The sequence below is a fragment of the Apus apus genome, chromosome 4 (assembly GCF_020740795.1).
Source record: "Apus apus isolate bApuApu2 chromosome 4, bApuApu2.pri.cur, whole genome shotgun sequence".
Taxonomy (NCBI): Eukaryota; Metazoa; Chordata; class Aves; order Apodiformes; family Apodidae; genus Apus; species Apus apus.
Genome location: NC_067285.1, coordinates 115,494,145 through 115,508,478, shown reverse-complemented (window position 1 = coordinate 115,508,478; position 14,334 = coordinate 115,494,145). Strand labels below are relative to the sequence as shown.

The window sequence follows — 14,334 nt, the reverse complement described above, 5'->3', positions numbered from 1 at the left end:
GGTGGGGACGGAGAGGGGGGAACAGATAAGGGGGAGGGAAGAACAAAGAGGGTGGGGAAAGGGGGTGACAGATGGGGAATGGAGAAGGGGGAACAGAGGAAGGGAGAGACAGAGGAGGGGAACAGACGGGGGGGACAGACAAGCGGAGGGGACAGACAAGGAGGAGCACAGAAAGGGGGGCGGGGCGGGGGGACAGAGATAGGGGGAACAGAAAGAGAGGGGGACACGGGGGGCAGAGACATGGCAGGAGGGGACAGAGAGGAGGGGCAACAGAGAGGTAGGGGGCGAGAGGGAGGAGAGGGATGAGAGACAAATTTAGACAGAAATTTAGAAAGAGTTGGCCTGAAAGAAAGAGGAGTGGTGGGAAAGAGGTGGAGCATTATTCAGAGACAAAGTTGGGATTAACGCGTCGCTTTTCTCACCTGATCAGGAGTCTGCTACTCCTGGGGCCATGGCACCTCCCAGGATGGTGACTGAATCCCACGGCACTCGCTGACCCGCTTCTTCCCGCTCTCCTCTTCCCCTCCCACGCTCTTCCCGCTCTCCCCCTCACACATTCACGGGACCACTGTTCCCGCCCCCCCACACCACCGCTTGGCACCCAGCGTGCCACCATCTCATCTCCTTGTGAGACAGCCGAGACAGCAGCAAGACCTGGCACGGGCAGGCAGCACCGTGACCAACCAAGGCCAAGTCCATCAGGCCCTGCTGGAGTGCAGGGAGCGCTCTCTGCCAGTCTTTTGAGCATCACAACTGACAGGTCCTGGACACAAGGGCCCTTTGCCCACAGTGCCTTTCTCCTTCCTCCCCTTCAGTCCTCTGCTCCTCTTCTCTTCTCGCTTGTTCTTGACTCACGGTTCCTTCCCCACGTGATGGATGACTCTTCTTTCTTCTCCACCAGCAGCTGCTGTCAAAACAGAAGGACAAGGTCAAGACCAAGAAGTCCCTGCTCCTCTGCCTGGAGGACAGAGGGGTGCTGAGCCGGCCCCTGCACAGAAGCTCTGCACAGCACCACCTGATCCCTGGCCCTTCTCCTACTCCTACCCCCCATCCCCTATCAAGAAGCGACCACCCCCCACACCACAGCCCCCCCAGGAAAAAACCTCGCCAATCTGCTTCTCTCATCCGATCGCGCCTCCGGGCGCCTGCCAAGTTCCAGACGGTGCTGAAGGTGGGCTCCGAGGGGGGCACCCTGGGCAAATGCAGCTGAGCAAGTCAAGCAGCAGCCAGAGGCTGCTCAGCCCTGCTTACGACACCTGGGGAGCCAGACAGCTCAGCCTTCCCCCCCACGAAAAGGATCAGCGCTCAGCAGCCAGGAGGTGGAGACAGGGTGATGGGGCCCCAGCCTCAAGGACAGGGGGAGCAGACCCCCTGCCCCACAAACCCTGCCCCAAGGCCTCTGAAAGGCCGGGCCCAGAGAGACCCGCCTGATGACAGGGGGTCCCCTCCCACTCTCCCTCCCAGCACCTCCCACCAGCCGCAGGGGATGCGCACAGCCCTGCTCACAGGCTGCTCCCCCTCGGCTCGGCGCTCCCCAGAAACCTCAGGGAGCCCGAGACTCTGACCTAAGCCCAGCTTACAGGCTGGCCCTCCTGCCTGCAGCACAACACCTCGGCTTCAGGAGCCCCATTTTCCCCCGGGCTGTGGAGACGGTGGCTCTCAGCCTCCTCCCAGGGTTGCCCCTCTCTCTGGCCAGCCCAACCTGGCCAAAGGAACTGGCAATGCTCTTGGCCCAAGGCAACAATCGACCCTTGACCATCCATCCCCAGAAGAGTTCAGATCCTCAACAAGCTGCACCAACCCCCTGACCACCCTCCTCCCCTCAGGTGCTTTTCCCCTCATGGATCTTCCCCTTCCCCCTCAGGGATCTTTCCCCCCTCTCTTTCTCCCCTCAGGTGCTCTTCTGCCCTAAGGGATGTTTCCCTTCTCCTCTTCCTCTCAGGTGCTCTTCCCTTTCCCTTTACCCCTCCAAGATCCACCTCTCCCCCTCAGGTTTCTTCCCCCTCTCTGCTTCCTCTCAGGTGCTCTTCCCCTTTCCCCCTTCAGGGATCCATCTCTCCCCCCTCAGGGATCTTCCCCCTCTCCTCTCCCTCTCAGCTGCTCTTCCCCTTCCCCTTTCCCCCTCAGGGATCGATCTCTCTCCCTCTCGCGCTCTTCCCGCCCTCCTCTCCCCCTCACGCGCTCTCCCCCCTCCCCTCTCCCCCTCCCCCAGGCGCGCGACTCTTCCCGCCCCGCGCTCGCGGCCGCTGCTCCCCCCGCCCCCGCTAGAGACGCCCCCGCGAGACGCCCGCGCGCTTCCCGCCGCAGGGGGCACGCGCCCCGCCCGCCCCGCCCCTCCCCGGGCGGGTCCCCCCCCCCGCAGGCGCGCGACCCCCGCTCAGGCGCCCCCCCCCAACCGTCCGACCCCTCCCCCCCCTCCCGGCGGGGACGGGAGAGAGAAATAAAGAGGGAGGGTAAGAAAGGGGGGGGGGAGCGAGAAAAGGGGCGGGAAAGGGGGGAAGCCGGGAAGGGGGGGGGGGGCTGGCAAGACAGACGGAACGGGGGTGCTAAAGCAGGAAAGGGGGCAAGAAAGCAAGGAAGAAAAGATGCAGCCAGAAAGAGAAGTTACTTTGTAGAGGGAAAGCCATGTGGAGAGAAAGGAAGAAATAAATTCAGAGATAAAGAAATTTATAAAGATATTAAGAAAGAAAGATTTAGAAATAAATACATACATTTGGAAAGAAAGAAATTCCTAAAGAAAGCAAGCATGCTTGTGTTGCTCTGCATCTAAACTGCTAACTTGAACAAGACAGAAAAAGAAAGTAACAATAACAGTAGGAGTAGAAATAATAACAACAACAATCAAATTCTACTTCAGGATAACAATGCCAAGTTCCATAAATAAGTGAAAACATTTGACCTCCAGGCACAAGAGGTGTCAGTGAAAATGCCATAAAAGCTGCATTTTAATTTGTCCACTTAATTTCTCCAGGAAGAACCACCCAAGGTCCCCTGCAATTAGAAGAGCTTTGAACTCTGCTGTTGAGGGGGAGAAAATAAGAAAAGGATTTACCTCAGCAGCAGCCTGCAAGTCTGTGTAATGCATCTGAGCTGGGAGAAGCTGCATCTTGAACCATTCCTCCAGAGCCTCATCTGTGGACCTAGTTACCTTTTAACTGACAAAGTGAAAATGTACCTGTCAGTACAGCATAAGAAAAGACTGTTTCTGTTCTTCAGGTGCTTCCAACCTGATCCTGAAGAAGTCATTTAGGGGGAACAGCTGAATGTGATTGAGGAACATCAACACTTTTGAGGGCAATAGGACCAGATATTGAACAGTGCATGGATAAATTTCAAGCTACTACAAAACCAGGATGAAATAAATTAATCATACAGAGCTTTGGGAAACAAGTACATACAAACAGAATGCATAAATCTGCATACATGCAAATCAGTCAGGAAACCATTAGAAAGGTATCATGTCATCCCTTGAGCTTTGCTTTTGCTCCCCTTTCAAAGATGCTCTGTACAACAACTGCACATCTCACAGGAGTTTATGGTGAGTCTGATTTGCATCATGCTATTTACCACTGTGCACAGCTCCCTTGCAGAAAGTTAAGAGAAAACCTGGAGATGGCTGTAGCTACAGCAAGCACCTAACACTGCCTAGAAGTCCATGACCTGCAGAAATATTGAATGTATTTTTACCTAAAGTTCCAGCTTTTGTTACTGTCACTCTGGCATCTTCCTCAAAAGAGGAGGAGAAAAGATCTTGGAGAAAATGCAGGAGCAGGGGAAGTGTGAAGGAGATGTGAACACACAGCAGCAGACCTTTGCTGGGAGACAGAGGGGGGTGTTTAAACCTCCTGCTGAGATTCCCACTGATCCCTGCTGAAGGTAGAAGACCTGGAACCAGCTATCAGGCTCCAGGCAGCCAGGGAAAAATTGCTGTGAATGACATCAGTCCTGTCCCTGCTCTTCTCTGAGGACTCACTCCCTCAAGATCAGAGCTGTGACTTTAGCAGGCCAAGCCCTGCTCAGAGACAGAGGTTAGAGTATTTTAGATTAGACAACAAACTAATTCCAAATTAGTGGGGGATGTTTTGACAATTTCTTTTAGCTTTGATAAAACCAGTAAGTGAAAGTGTTTGGTTAGGTAACAAAAAACAGGAAAAAAAAAAAAATCAGATGCCAAATGGTGTTCTTCCTCTTGCAGTCAGCATGGTTTTCCAGGTAAATTTCTTTTTCTCCCCCCCCACCAAATTCTGGAAAATCTTTATTTAAAATTGTTAAAAGAATCCTTTGCAAGTACAGACTAATATTTCCAATATGTTTTTCTAGCCTCTTTTATTAATGTATTTTTTGGTACTAAAGCTTTTGTAAACAAATAAAGTCTGCTAGGTCTATTAAGATGGAGATATTTTTACTACAATAGAATGAGTTTCTCCCCACACCAATTGGCATATATTAAAGTAACCCATACTGCCTCTTAAGACCAGAGCATTTTGCTTTCCATACCTATGAGTTTTTCTGCATGGAGAAACAAACCAAGTCAGGCAATGCTGTTATATAAATAAAAAATTATTTATGTAACATTAAAATACTCTCAGGTCTCTGTATCTTCTTTTAACCTGATTAATAAAGTTTATCTCGGGATATACCTCATCCTAATTTATGCACGTTACCTTTTCTTGGGTTTCACTGAGATAAGCTTCCTGGAGCTGATTTTCCACATAACTCACTCTTAGTCATGTAAAATCAACTTAAAAAGAAAAGAATAAATGGAAAATCCCAGCAGTTCAGCTGATAGACTGCTCAAAGAGACCATAGAACCCCACTTGGTAAAGAAATGCATCAGCTGAGATCAGTTTTGTTCATCTGAACTGTTGCTTTTTAAAGCACAGAATCTATATGGGGAATTTCACTTGTCCCTATAATAAGCAGAACACTGAAACTCACTGAGCTACTTCAGAGTTTCACATTTCATTATGCATTTTCCTCTTCTGTCATGAGACAGAGGAGCAGAACCTCCTCAGCTGTCTTTTCCACACTGGTTTTGTCAAGCCAAACCACAGACAGAAATCCTAATCCATGTCTTCCAATGCCATATGGTCATAGGATCCCTTATCCTGACATCCACTTCTTTCTTTGGTTGTAACTTGCTAGTGATTTCCAGAAGAAACTGTAATTTTCTCATTATTATAATCTTATTAATTACCATACTTACACTTGGGAATGTCTTCACTGGTTGCTTTCTGCATAAAGATGAGTATTTTAACTGTATCTTCCAGTCCAAGTTCAAATTAACACCTCAGATCATGCACCTGAGGCAGAAAAATAAGGAAAACAGCAAAGCTCCAGAAATGAAAGATGGGATTTAACTCTGGCAGGTTTCCAACAATTGAAAGGGAGTATGAGAATTATTTGTTCAGCATCTGAACACACCGGTGGCTGGTATCTGCTTCAGGTGTCATGGTCATTCTGCCTTGGGATTCCTCCAGCAAGTTCCTAGGAAATCAGGGGTATTTCCAGGAGGCTTGCCCAACACGGCCAGGTTTTACTCCACAAAAAAATCCAACTTATGAACCACAGTGTTTCCAGCTTTCCTAGAGGATGATCCTATTCCTATGCATGATTTTCTACAAAGAGCCTCCCAGAGATCAGGGTCTGACGACAGCAGCTTGTGACTCCATTATGAAGTGAAAAATAATGTGTTATTAATTGATTAGCAACAAGTGTGTCACTTTTTCAAATAAGTAAGTCTTATAAACAAGTCTGTGAAGTTCTGAAATTGTGCACAATTCTTTTTCCATCAATATTCTGAGTGCTAGTTTTTCTATCAATGTCTGCTTAAATTATTAAAAAAAGGCTGGGAAAGTGTGTTTGAGAAGCAGTACAAAAAAAACATTTGAGGCCAAAAAAATCATTACGGATTGCAACAAAAGAGAAGTTTGGTACTTTCCATTAAGTCCATTTTCCAGCACAGATCTGGTCACTGCTACTTGTATGTCTCCATCTTAGACAAAGAAAAGCATTTTGTGAAGAAATGGCTTCTTAGCAGGAAGAAGCCAACCTACACCAGGCTCTAAGTGTTATGCAGCTCTTCAATCAATGCGATAGGAAAGCTTAGGTTCTGTGGCAGGTCCCTCATGCACTGGGAAACACTTAGACCTGGAGGGGAAGCAAGTCTCTCCCATGCTGACAGTCTGGAACCACAGGGGAAGAGGATGACATGCGGGACTGGCACAGAGGTGGGAATCCTGCATCACTTCACTCACATGCTGACTGTAAGAGGATGCAGAAGGTGCTCTGGGGCCTTCCCAAATCTCTCCAGAGTCCTGACCACAAGCTGCCAAGCTGCTGTTTGTCTCTGGAAATGCAATGCACAGCACCAGGCCATCCTGAACCATCCAGGTGGGGACCCCGGGGGACTAGGAGGGCTTGTGTACCACCTATGAACACAACCAAGGGATGCTCCTAAAACAACTGACAACATGACACCTGAAAAACACCTGCTACTTCAGCCCACTAGTCACTGCTCACCTCCCCCAAGTCACCTGCAGTGCTGATGTCCTGCTCTGCTCCTGGCTTTGTGCCTCCAAAATAAAAACCCCAACACCTAGAAGGCAGCCAACACAGCCACCACTTGCTTCTTCCCTCCAACACGGTCAGCCAAGTCACCTTCCAGCACTCTGCTCCCTCCGTGCCTTTTGGCTTGTCCCTCTGCATAACACAGCCCCTCAAACCTGCTGCTTCAGCACCCCATCCATCACTCACCTTGCCAGAGGCCACTCTGCTGATAACATCTCACTTCACACTTGGATTTGCACCCAGAAAATCCAGCCAGAGAAGCTCAAGCTTGTCAGAGCCACCAGCTGTCCTGCCGATACTCCGGAGCTGCATGACTGTCCTTCTTCAGCCGGCACTCTGCTCCCTTCTTCCGTGCCCTTGGCCGCGCTGCTTGTTGCTCTGCATCTGAAACAACACAAACACACCCTGTAAAGCAAGTCACCCGCACAACCACAGGTAGCTTGGTGAGGCCAGAGGTCTCTCTGCCTTTTGCATATACCTTCTCACTACAGCTAGAAGAAGAAAACCCAGCTAGGGAGCCCCATCTGTGCAAGCTAAGGCAGCTTCCAGATCTGACCCGCTCCCCTTCCACACTAACTGCTGCTCCCAACCAGTCACGAGGTTCAGACTGGACCCCCTTGCTTTCTCAACTCCTCTCAGAGGAGCCTAGGTGCGGCTGGATCCAATCCTAGCCCCGGACTGTAAAGAAAAGCGAACACAACTGTGGCAGCTGCCTACACCTGTTTGCCCAGAGATGGACCGTATGGTCTCTGCCAACAGAATTGGTCCAAACCAACTTACTTCCACACCCCCATAAAGCTACGCTACCCTGTCATCAGTACTGCTGCATCCCTGGGCAGGGCAGCTCCAACCCTCACACACAGACCAGGACTACACACGGACGCCCCGAGTGTTATACCTCATTATACCAAAAGTGGGGTCATTCACCTACTATGCAAGATGCCAAAATACATACAGAGCCAAGGTATTTTCATTTATTTCATTTGTTTAGGCAAACACAGGGCGAGAGGCGGTAAGACACAAAGCTGCCCCCTGAAGTCACAAAACTCTACACATTCACACACTTTTGATTAGCTTCCTCCACCAAATACATATTCACAGTTATTCTACCCTGATTGGTTAGTGAATTTCTCACTCTGATTTCAAGGTACAGCACACACAGTGCGTAGGTCTTCAGTTGGAGGTGGGCAGCCTAAATGCTGAAGGTCTGGTTTCCATATTGTTGATTTTGTCACGAGCAGACGTCACTCAGCTACAGCAACTGCGGCAATTCTGCCACATTTTAAGAAAAGCACGTACTTCCCCATCTTCTTGTTTCAACAAGATCAGGATCTTTGTTTCACAAGACCTTTGTAACTTTCTATAAGTCTCTTGTCCTTGCTCAGTAAAAGATTCCCATAGGGAAGATGATGCTGGCAGAGAAGCCCTGCGGTGCCACGATGGCACGGATGCTCTAAAGCAGACCTGCCAAGGAGAGGAGATTGCATCCACACACAAGAGAAAGCTGCCATCAAAGCCAGAATAAGGGATGTGTGAGAAGCCATGCTTGAAGACCCAAGACCAGTGAGGACATGGGGATGAAACCCCAGAAAATGACTCTGTGGAAACAGAAGACTCAAGAGCAGAGCTGCGGGCAGCACCTGGCTGGCCACCGCAAGAGATGAACGCTCAGAAACAGCCAGGATGTGGCACACGCCAAAGAGATCCACACGTCAAGCTGTAATTGTGAGATGAGAAGGGCTCAACAGGCTCTGTGCCTGTGAAGTGATGCATTCTGGACTCTTGGGAGGGCTACTGAGGTGCCTGCTGGTCACCGAGCTATGGAGGCACCAAGAGCCAAAGAACATACAGTCTGAGACACAGAAAACAGACGACACGAAGTACACGCCAGACACAGGTTGGAGCTGCCCTGCCCTGTACACACTGACATTGTGCTGAAGAGTAACCCGTCCCTTTGCCTGCCCCAAGGGGACTGTGCCCTGCCAGTCCTCTCCCCTACACCAACTTTGAAACCCCTCCCTCCAATCCCCAACCTTGTCCCCTCCTCCCAGCCCCTCCACTTAGCTTTCAGATGGCCAGGGCTCCGCAGCCTTCCTCCTCGACAAGCCATCCTTGCTGGGATGTTCCTGCCATCGCCAGGCTCCTCATAGTGATCTGGAAAAACAACAACAAACTCACAATTAGTACTGATAAGCATCACATCAGCCACTGCCAACCTCTTCAACATCCCCTGCTCAGAACCCCCATGGTGTTCTGCTCACCTGCTGGTTCCAGAATCTGATGCTGAGGCCATCCTTGCTTGCGGCATCTAAGATACCAAAAGACCCAAATCACTGCTGTGCTTGTGACAAGTACCACAACCCTCCTTTCTACCACCCTGGTTCACCCCAAACACCCACCCAACCCCAACGGCAGCCTGCACAGCACCTACACACCCAAAAGGTAGATGCTTCACTGAGTTCCCACAGGTAACTTTCTCCTAGACACCAACCTGGCTGACACCTGTGTCATCTCCACAGATGGCCCGTTGGCATGCTGCTCCACTGCTCCAAGGCTGCAAAACTGAAGCAAACAGCACAGGCTGAGACACTGCCCGAGCCCACAGCCTGCCCACAGCTATTCCCATCTACCACTCTCACCTTCGTGACTCACCTGTCTGCCCTCTGATGGTCACAGGGTGCCATGTCCAGCCCTGTGTGCCGCCTGGAAAACACAAACAAGGGATGCTCATCACACACTGACAACACAACACCTGGAAAACAACTGCCAGTTCAGCCTGCTAGTCGTCACTGACCTTGCTCGAGTCACCTCCCGTGCAGATCTCCCGCTTCCCTCCGTGCTTTGCACCTACAAAACAGACCCAAACCATGAGCCAGTTGATAGAGACATCAGTCACACCTTCCCTCACAACCCAGGGGACAACTCACCCAGACTCTTCAATACGCACCGACCCAGCTCCTCACCACGCTCTGCTCCTCTCCTCCATCACCCTCTGCTGTGTGGCTCCTCTCCCTGCATCTGAAAAAGCAGTAACAAGCAATCAGCCGGATGCAATTCCAGAGATTCCCATTTAGGAACATCTTCGAGATCCTAAGTACCTACAAGGGAGCTAAAAACCAAGTTAACATTACGCCCCACACAGTCAGGCCTTAACACCCTGGACACCCAACCTGCTTGGCTATGGCTCCAGCAGCCTCTCCCAGGTGGCTCCAGCTACCCCCTCTCAAAAACACTATGAAAATGGCCACCTTCCCCTGCTGAGGGCTGCTACTTCACTTCAAATGCTCCATCTGCACCCCAACAGGCACAGATAGCACAGCAACACGAACCACAGGCTCTCCTTGCTATTCTTCTCCCAACCCCACAGTTGCTACAGCCTCCAGAAAGAGCAGCTCCAACCCAACAGCACAGAGACACAACACACAAACACAAAGGATGTGACACAAGCATGAGAGAAAACTCCCAGCAACAAAAAAACTCCTTCTCCAATGCAGATGCCACCAGGTGGCAAGACATACAGGACTGCAAGCATGAGATGAGCGTTGAAGAGTCCAGAAAGTCCCTCCTTTCGAGTTGTGAGCTTCAGACAGGACCTCCTTGGTTTCTCAGCTTCTTCTCAGGGCAGAGCCTAGGTGCAGCTGGATCCAGTCTTCACCTCCAACCTGAGAGAGAAGCTCAGACCCTCAGTTCTGCCACAGAACCAGTTTACTGCAGCTCGAGCTGGGTGCTTCCAGTCTTGCTCTCTTCCACTTGTTTCTCAGCTGGAAAAGTCTCCCACATTCTGCTTTTGTCCAATTGCTCCCACTTAACTTTCAGTCAATGCATCTTCCCAGTTCAGAAGATCGTCTTGGGTAATTATCTTGCCCACATCTTGTTTCCATATTATTACAGCTGGTAGAGTCAAGGTCTAACTAAGGCTCATCACAGGAGTTCAGCGAAAGATTAATTAGAATCGCAGCCTAAGGCCTCATCCCTCCAGACACTCAGGCTAAGTCAAGTCACAAGTCCAGTCCAAAGTCAAGTCGCTTAGGTCAAGCAGATGTCAGTTTGCACAAGCCTTTAACAGGCATGCAATTTGAACTGATATCCCTTTAATTAACACATTAGTCCCAATATTCCTATACTCAATTCACTTGTGATTTCAGCAGTAAGGAGCCCGTAAGGCAGCCCCAGAGAAAGGTCAAACATTGCAAACCATGACAAGAAGCCACAGTCAGAATCAAAACAGAGGGATGCATGAGAAGCCTTGGCAAGACCCAAGAATGCAAGGACACAGGGAAGAATGCCCAGAAAAAAAAGAGATTCTCCCTGTGAAAGAGAAGCCTCCAGAGCGGGGCTGACGACACCGACCGCAACACCGGCGCAAAAAGAGGATCAAGAGGAGACACCCGAGTCGCGAGGCCCAGCGGGGCTTTTGAGTTCAGGCAAGAAAAGCAGCGCCCCACGGGCACTACGAGGGTGAGCACAGATGATGCTCAAGACCTAAGGATGGGCTGCAAGATGAGTGCTGTGCTCCTGGAGCACAAAGAGGAGACTGGGACCCAAGGAGGGTTTGAGACACAAAAGACAACAGACCACACAAACTACACCATGACACACGCAGGCTGGAGCTGCCCTGCCTGGCACACACTGACATCACGCTGAAGAGTAACCCACTGCCTTTACCTGCCCAAAGGGACAGTTCCCAGACAGCCCTCTCCCCAGCTCTTGACTTTAAAACTCCTCCCTGCAATTCCCAACTTTGTCCCTTCCTCCCCCAAGCCCTTCCCAGCACCCATCCCTCAACTTAGCTTTCAGGGGGCCAAGAGTCTCAGTTCCTCTTGTTTAAAGAAAACTCCACCGATCATTGATCAACTACATTAGCTCTGCAGTCACCAGGCTCCTCTGCAGCTCTAAAGCTGCCACCAGCTGCAGGCACAGCAGAGCTCCAACCTCAGTACACCCCAGAGCAGACTAAGCTTCCCAGCCTTAGTGGCTCATATACCCCGGGCCCTGCCCACCGCCCTTCCCACAACCCCCCGGGAAAGGGGCAGGAATTAACACCAGCTGGAATTAAGGGGCTGGAGGAGCAGCACCTGGTCCTGTCACCTGCCTCTGGGGAAAAAGACAGCAGTGAGGACATGCCCAAGAGAAAACCTCCCATGGAACTATCTCTCGAGAACAACTGAGATTAACAGATTTATTAAAGGGATCTCAGAATTACTGGTCTCGCTGTGTCAGAGCCAGGCAAGATGCAAACGGGCATCCCCGGGGCAGGAAGGGGCAAGCGCGGCCCCGGAGAGGGAAAGCAGCAGCGGTGCCCGCCGCTCCCGCCGCTGCCCCGGCCGGGCCCTCCTCGCGCGGGGCTTCTGGACACGCTCCGCGGGCAGCGGGCGGGGCAGGAGGGGGCTCGGGGAGCGGCTGCAGGGGAGGGGCTGGGGCTGCCCGGGGCGAGCGGGGCCGGGGGAGGCTCAGGGGGGCTCTGGCCGGGCGGGGAGGTGCCCGGCGCCCGTGCCCGGCGGTGTCCGCCCCCTGCCCCGCTCCCCTGCCCCCGCTGCCCCGGGGCTGCCCCGGCCCGGCTCCCCCCCAGCGGAACGGGACCTGCCGCAGCGGGCGGCTCGAAGCTTCCCGTCCCGCCCGTCCCGGGCAGCCAGGAGACCCCCGCACCCGCCGGAGGGGCTCGCTCGCCCTGCCGGGGGCCTCGGCCCGCACCCGCCGCTCGGGCCCCCGGGGGCACCGGGCCCCGCTCTGCGCACCGAGCACAGCAATTTTTAGAAGCTGATATACACATCCAAAATGTGGGAATAATTTTATGCACAGCAACAGCTACTACCTCCTACAGGCCTTTGCCTGTAAGACTTTTTTTCCCTCCTCAGTGAAATCATACCCAGTATACTATGGAAAGTGAAAGGATGCACAGAATATTTAACAGACTTTGCATAATCCTCCAGGAAACAGATGCTTGATATTCTATTTCCTCACTCCCATCATCTCCAACTAATTTCTTTCTTACTCCTGGTAGATATCACCACCACTTCTGTGACCTCCAATGAAAGATGCCATAGTCTCCTCAGGTAATATACTCCTAGTGCTTCATTACTACAAAGCTTTTATCCAGACACCACTGAGACTCATCCTGTTCACTGGGAAAAACAAAAAAGAAAAAGAAAAAGGTGTGGGGGAGTTATTCTCCTTTTTGTATCATCTTCTTAGATTCTTGAAGACCAGAGGGGGCACATCCCCTTCCTCCTACCAGACTAAGCTTCTACAGTACAGATGGGGACTTGGTACATCCTTCACCTATCGCCCCTTTCTCATTCAGTGTCATCCACTCAGCTTTTAATTACAATAAGCCTTAAAATACAACCTCTGTCTGCAGATTTGTTTTTTTGTTGCCTTTTTTTTTCCTTCTCATGCTGCACTTCTACTCTCACCGTGTACAAACCAAAAACACTAGCCTCCTGAAAGCAGCTGTATTTTCTTTATAACTCCTTGGCTATAATAAATTCTATTAATTCCATATATTCAGAAACTTCATAGCAGTTGGCAAATAATACCCTGGGCCTGCTGCCAATCACGGTAACTCAGCCTGGTCCAGCTAAGGCCCTGCCTGCCCGGTACGGTGCTCCTGGCTGCACTCAGGAGCAGATGCTGACAGCAGGAATACGAGAGCTAAGCACAGGTGAGAATTCCACTGAAACATCTTCAGATTAGGAACTACTTTTTTTTTTTAACTGCATCTGTCAGTTTGATGGAGTCTCATTTCATGAAGAAGTTTCAAAACCATTTGGAACTCATTCATGTGTTCGGCCTCCACACCATCCTATGTTAATTACACTCTTATACTTGAGAAAATGCCTTTTTTTTTTTTTTTCTTCGTTTTAAACTTGTGTCAGATTTTATTCTACTTCTCCTACCTCTTTTGTGCAGATAAATAAGCCCTTACGTTTGCTTTCTCAGCACCGTTCACAACCTTAAACTGCTCCACTGCATATCCCCCTCAGCCATTATTTTAGAAGCGAAGGAATCAGACTCTGTTCCATCTCTCCTCACTCAGAATTCTGGCGGGTGTTTCACAACCCTTGTGCGTCCCTGACTTTTCTGCCGGTGCCTCCCCCTCCCAAGAGACACGCCCGCCGGCGCCGGGGAGCTCGGGCCCAGCACCCGCGGGGTCACCGGGCCGGGCGGCCCGAGCTGCGGGACCGCGGGATCGCGGGATCGCGCTGCTGCTCCGGGCATCGCCCGCACCGCGGAGCAGGTAACCCCGGCGGGACACCGGGCGCCGCAGCCCGGGCCCCGGGCCGGCTCTCCCGGCCTGAGGCCAGCGCGGCTGCCCCGGGCACACGCTCTGCGGGGCCCCGGGGGTTGGGATGAAGCTCCCTCCGACCCTTCTCCCCGTGTCTGGAGCCGTGGCACCCGGGGACACGGCTTAGCGGGGGACCCGGTGGTGTTGGGAACAGTGGGACTCCGTGGTCTGTTCCAACCTAAATGACCCCGTGATTCCATCTCTGGGGGAACGTGCAGGTGCGTCTCCCGTGTCACAGACCCACGGAAGCACCAGCCCGCCCGGGAGCTGCGGGCCCCGCCGCGCTGCCCTGGGCGGGGGACGGGCCTGGGGCGCCGCCTCGTCCCGCGGGACGGGGAGTCGGTAGCACCGCGTTCTAAAGCTCTGAAAAGCAGGGGGACGGGAAAGATGTCCCTGTGAGAGTGTTAAGAGCGAGACTGGACATGGTCACATCCAGGATAGAAGGGGTTTGAGTTGTAGCACATGGTCGAAACGCACAG

At 51.9% G+C, this 14,334-nt stretch overlaps 1 long non-coding RNA gene across 6 annotated transcripts; it reads right to left on the bottom strand.

The window, feature by feature from the left end:
- Positions 1 to 692: 692 nt before the first annotated feature.
- On the bottom strand, positions 693 to 11,297 carry LOC127384457 (uncharacterized). 6 transcript variants are annotated; one of them, XR_007889423.1, is made up of 10 exons: positions 9,498 to 11,297; positions 9,365 to 9,417; positions 9,223 to 9,273; positions 9,062 to 9,132; positions 8,832 to 8,878; positions 6,757 to 8,724; positions 5,207 to 5,303; positions 4,498 to 4,541; positions 3,053 to 3,155; positions 693 to 907 (listed from the first exon to the last, which is right to left on the bottom strand). It is a non-coding gene; the product is annotated as an uncharacterized LOC127384457 (long non-coding RNA). The 6 variants fall into 6 exon arrangements; XR_007889427.1 differs by having other exon boundaries at positions 693 to 904; XR_007889428.1 differs by having other exon boundaries at positions 9,518 to 11,297.
- Positions 11,298 to 14,334: the final 3,037 nt, after the last annotated feature.